The 6,101-nt window shown below is 38.0% G+C and overlaps 2 protein-coding genes across 2 annotated transcripts in view; both read right to left on the reverse strand.

The window, feature by feature from the left end:
- LOC126403715 (serine/threonine-protein phosphatase PP1-beta catalytic subunit) overlaps nucleotides 1-6,101 on the reverse strand; it is a 659,813-nt gene that overhangs the window by 586,638 nt on the left and 67,074 nt on the right. The window lies entirely within an intron of this gene.
- The window catches only part of c17h11orf68 (chromosome 17 C11orf68 homolog), a 616,176-nt gene that overhangs the window by 542,995 nt on the left and 67,080 nt on the right, over nucleotides 1-6,101 (reverse strand). The gene's annotated exons all lie outside the window — the stretch shown is intronic.

Raw genomic sequence — 6,101 nt, forward strand, 5'->3', positions numbered from 1 at the left:
GAATTAACATCATTAAAACATTTCTTTATCAAAGTAAAACTCTGTAAAACATTTTGTCAGGGAATGAAGTCTTAGTAGGTTTTATCGAAGGAGGGTTTTTTTATCCATTTTTTTTGTCTCTCAGTTTGTAGTTACATGATTTCAGCATGCCAACCAGCAACATTTACTAACCTGCGTAATTTATGAGTCTGTTTAAGTTATACTGATTTGCTAAATGAAAATGTTCTATAAAATAAATCCGAAATAAAATGCTTTCAACTGTGTCAGTAAATGTGTCGGATGAAAAAGAGTTTTGTTAAACTTTGCTCCACCAGTTTTTATATCTGAGTACGCTGAGATTCATTTGTATTATTTACTTCTTTTGTTATATTTGTTATGTTAATAGCGACTGGCAGCTTGTTTTTTTAGAAGATGTGGAGAAGTAGAAACCAAACAACTTTAGGGGAAACTGAAGGAGTTTTGGTGTCAACATGTGTCAGTTTCATTCTGATGTCTACAGTAGAGACTCTTAAGAAACATTGATTGAACAATCATGTTGGCAACTTGTAAAAATCATGAATTTGTTTGCTTAAGATGGTAACGTGTTTGAGTCACAACCACAAGAAAACAAAGATTGATAACTCAAGATAACACGATTAAACAAGTCAAGGTTGCGCAATATGACGCCATATACAAACGCGAATAATGAGATAATGGCCCCTGGGCACAGATATGCAAAGGGCCTCACCACTGCTGCAACATAGGAACAAGACACAGACTTTGTGGTGGTGTGTCTCATTTAACCCTGTTCTCCAAAATAGGCTCCAAGTTTTGAACCAGTTCTGTTGATTCGTAGAACCTCGGTGCTATCAAGCCAACCAGCCAGCATTTCCAACAGTTTTGGGCAGAACCATTGTAATCAAGGATGCATCGGTAATGGAGGGCGCAGCAGAATGCACAATGGAAGTTAACCGCAGGGACATCATAGGCAAGGGTGAAATGCCCAACATTGAGCAAAACAGAAAAAAAGAAGAAGCAAGGCTACACTGCAGTGCCACTGACAACACGTCCTCCATGTCCATGATCGTCCCTCAAGACCACAAAGGTCCCCATGATCCCAAAACTTGACCACTGGAAATCCAGAGCCCCTTCAGGGGGGGTAGAAACTTTTTTCTACCCCCCCCCCCTTTTTTCTAAATATGCTATTTTTTTGGTTTAGTTTAGTTTAGTTAAGTTGCACATACATGTATAGAAAATGCAGGAAAAAGAAATGAAAAGTTAAAACAGTCCCTCGAGTGTCTGGTGGAATATGAGTGAATATCTGAGGAAGACTTTAAAAAGTTCTGGAAAACGCAAGTCATGATTGAGATGTACATATTTATACATGAATACACAACTGTGGTGTATGTTCACATTAAAAATTGATAAAAGTTGATATTTTCTAAAGAGAGAGGCAGATGAGGTTCCAGTTTACAACCAACTTTTCAATTTATTCTGGGCTGAAATGCTTTGAACTTTTCAAAATTAGGTGCAGGAACTGGAGCAGAACCAGTTTCACGTTGGTGGGAAAGGGTTATTTGTGGTCATTTTGAGTCTCATCCTGGTCGATGTGTGTTAATTTGAGTGAATGTGAGGAAGTACCTTATTTGTTTGTTTATATATTTTCAGGTAATTATTTTGTTGAATTAGCCAAAAATAGGTGTTTCTACCTGCTAATTTTGTTGGACAATTGATTTTCTAGAAAAACACTATGTGATGATATACACTGATATAAGAAAATATTGAATTAAATTACCAACGTGTCCATATTTTTGTATTTTATCCATATGGTATCCTCTGAAGGAGTGCTACAAAATCATAATGTGTATCTTAATAAATAAATAAATGAAATAATATGAATGCTATGAGCAAGTATGGCTGTTCTTGGCTTCCATACAGATCAGTCCTACAATAGCAAAATTAAGTTGCCAAAACAGGACACATTTAGTTATTACTACCAACCAAAAGTGTGACAACTTGTACTGACAATCTACTGTATGTGCAGTACACTACAGCTACATTACCATTATGTTCATTTCAACCAGAATTAAAAAGCCATTTTTATAAAATAATCTGCTTTCCCCTCGTTCTGCTTGTTAATGTTCTCATTCTTGGGTGTGAGTTTGGTTTCAGCAGCAACACCCTGCAGGGACAACAAAAGCAGTCAGGTAGGGCAGAGGAAAAACCTGAGAGGCGAGTATGGAAGTTAATAAGAGACGCAAGTATTTGAATTTTAACAGCCACTGAAATGTAAACACAGCTGAATTCATGGCTTTGAGAGATTTGACTTTGAAAACCACGTAGGGAAGAGTCGACTTGAATGTACGCGTCACGGTTGCAACATGCAAGTTTCCTCTTGCCATGTAAATGTCATCATGATGTCATCACATTGGCACGTTACCAGCAGTAGTGAACTTCCCTCAGAAATATCAACAGGATTCCTCTCTGTTGGGAACGAGGGCTGGAAAACCAGTTTGGTACTAACAAAGTAAAAAGTTCAAGGGGTATTTATTTAATGTTATGTTGTGTTTGTAGGTTGTGGAGCTGAAATCTGTTCTTCATCAGTTAGCATAGTCTTCATGTCATGCGGGCTTGTTCTGGTCTGTAAGGAACGTTTCTGCTCTAGTCCATCTATGTTTTGTTCCAGTAGCCCATTTCTCATCAGGTTGCCCCGGTTTCCCAACACCTGACGTGGACCTTGTTGACCCGAGCGACATCCAAGCCGGCATGACTCTTGTTTTGCAGTTTCACTCTTCCTAAGGTAGGCTAGCAGCATTAAGGACCTTGCCCAAGGGTCCAGACTGGATATGTGTTCCAGATCCAGACCGATGGACAAACAACAGAAGAAGGCAGCAGTGATAGATGTAGCAATCCCAATCGACAGCAACATCAGGAAGAAGGAACACGAGGAAATAGAAGCTAGAAAAGATGTGGGTAGTAAAGGCAACAGTGGTGCCAGTGGTAATCAGAGAACTCGGGGCTGTGACCCCCAAACTGGGAGAGGGGCTCCAGCAGATTCCAGGTACAACATTTGAGGTCTCTGTTCAGAAGAGTGCAGTCTTTGGAACAGCTAAGACGCTGGGAAGAACCTTCGAACTCCCAGGCCTCTGGTAGAGGACCCGAGCTTGTGATTTGGGGTGTTGCTACACTGTTAACCCTCACTGGGTCAGTGCAGTTTCACATGACCTCCCCAAACTACAGACGCACTGTGTTCAGTCAGATGTCAGTCAGTATATTCTACATAAGATTAGTTGTACAGTATTTTTACAACTTCCAACAATCAGAAACCATGTAGGTGTAATCAGTGCATTTGCCATTAAGGAAATACATGAATGCACCAATTGGTATATCTGCTAAGTTTCAGTATTATCATTATGTTTTATCCATGATCTGATCACATACTTGGTATGAAAACAACATAAAAACAGGTGCTTGATTGAAAAATTGTTGATTTACCATGAACACTATGCTGTTTCTTTCAGCTGTGTTACAACTACAACTCATGCTGCCACAATTACGGCGCACATGTGCTTCTTATGTAGCATCACACTGCGTCCACTTTCACTTTAATTCCTCGCAACATGTTTTCTCTATTGAAAAACTTAAAGTGGTTTATGATAGCAGACACGTGTATGCTGTGTACCTGAAAATGTTACGTATACATATACATAAGTGTGACAATCATGGCAACGAAATGTAAATTTTAGATTAGATTATGAAATTTGGATTGGCAGTTTCAAAAGCTGAATTTATTTGCTTCAATGTTCACGTATTCAGATCTCAAAAATTTAAGTTTAAGAAATTCGGCGGTGTTAACATTTTAATATAAATATTCAGTGGCCATTTAGTTTTAAATACTTACGTCTCTTACTTGCCTCCATAGACGAGTACTAGCAGACAGCTTGTACAGCTTTTGTTGCAGGATGGAAATTTACACAAATTATCCAACGTTCCAAATCATGGATAACAGCAGTAGGCAGATTTAAATATAGGAAATATGAAAATCGAAATTCTCGAGGTCCAAATATTAAGTGACTTTGTGGAAATTATCGGGGAAGAGGACTTGCTGGGAATAACAAATGGAAAATTAATTGATTCATGACACAACTTTTAAATAAAACTTTTAAATCTTTGCACTTTGGGGAAAAGTATTAAGTATTTTCAAGTCAAAGGTCCACGTTAAGTCATTTAAGTGCAAGTCAAGTTGCAAGTCTAAAGTCATCGAATTTGTGACTAAAGTGCCACACCTCTGGTTTGAGCATAGGTGTGTTTTATGTAGTGTCCTACCCCCCCAATTCTGAAACAAAACCTACACCCTTCCTTGGGTTTCAGGGTCCAAAATGTTAAATGTATTTTACTTGGCAACATATTTTCTTTACAGAAATATAGCAGAGATATCCTCCTGAGAACCGAACTTTTGTTTGGTATGTATTTTTAATTACTCCTACAGTAGCTATTTGGGATCAGTAGGACCTGAGAAGTAGAAAAAACTATGATATTAAAGTCCCAATGTCCTCAAACGAGATAACAATAAAGTCCCAATGTCCTCAAACGAGATGATATTAAAGTCCCAATGTCCTCAAACGAGATGACAATAAAGTCCCAATGTCCTCAATCGAGATAACAATAAAGTCCCAATGTCCTCAGTCGAGATAACAATAAAGTCCCAATGTCCTCAAATTACACGATAATAAAGTCCCAATGTCCTCAAATGAGACGATAGTTAAGTCCCAAAGTCCTCAAACGAGATGACAATAATTTATATACTTTATTAATCCCCGAGGGGAAATAAAGTCCCAATGTCCTCAGATGAGATGAAAATAAAGTCCCAATGTCCTCAAACGAGATGACAATAATTTATATACTTTATTAATCCCCGAGGGGAAATAAAGTCCCAATGTCCTCAGTCGAGATAACAATAAAGTCCCAATGTCCTCAAATGACACGATAATAAAGTCCCAATGTCCTCAAATGAGACGATAGTTAAGTCCCAATGTCCTCAGATGAGATGAAAATAAAGTCTCAATGTCCTCAAATGACACGATAATAAAGTCCCAATGTCCTCAAACGAGATGACAATAAAGTCTAAAGTCCCAATGTCCTCAAACGAGATGACAATAAAGTCCCAATGTCCTCAAATGAGATGATAGTTAAGTCCCAATGTCCTCAAACGAGATGACAATAAAGTGCCAATGTCCGCAAACGAGATGATGATAAAGTCCCAATGTCCTCAAACGAGATGACAATAAAGTCCCAATGTCCTCAAATGAGATGATAGTTAAGTCCCAATGTCCTCAAACGAGATGACAATAAAGTGCCAATGTCCGCAAATGAGATGATGATAAAGTCCCAGTGTCCTCAAATGAGACGATAATAAAGTCCCAATGTCCTCAAACGAGATAACAATAAAGTCACAATGTCCTCAGTCGAGATAACAATAAAGTCCCAATGTCCTCAAATGACACGATAATAAAGTCCCAATGTCCTCAAATGAGACGATAGTTAAGTCCCAATGTCCTCAGATGAGATGAAAATAAAGTCCCAATGTCCTCAAATGACACGATAATAAAGTCCTAATGTCCTCAAACGAGATGACAATAAAGTCCCAATGTCCTCAAATGAGATGATAATAAAGTCACAATGTCCTCAGTCAAGATAACAATAAAATCCCAATGTCCTCAAACGAGATAACAATAACGTCCAAATGTCCGCAAACAAGATGATGATAAAGTCCCAATGTCCTCAAATGAGATAACAATAAAGTCCAAATGTCCGCAAACGAGATGATAATGAAGTCCCAATGTCCTCAAATGAGACGATAATAAAGTCCTAATGTCCTCAAACGAGACGATAATAAAATCCCAATGTCCTCCAATGAGAAGACAATTAAGTCCCAATGTCTTCTAACAAGTACTTCCTAATTAACAGTGTCTTAGCTCCTTACTGTTATAAAATTGGTCAAATTTGTTGCCATATCAAACTACAAACATTACTAATCATAAATACAAAAGTTTCATCCATAAAATTTGATCAGGTTTTGTCCACTTTTGTGTTGGGATCGGGATCTGACTTGTTTTTACATG

This window comes from Epinephelus moara, chromosome 17, assembly GCF_006386435.1.
Source record: "Epinephelus moara isolate mb chromosome 17, YSFRI_EMoa_1.0, whole genome shotgun sequence".
In the NCBI taxonomy this organism is placed as follows: Eukaryota; Metazoa; Chordata; class Actinopteri; order Perciformes; family Serranidae; genus Epinephelus; species Epinephelus moara.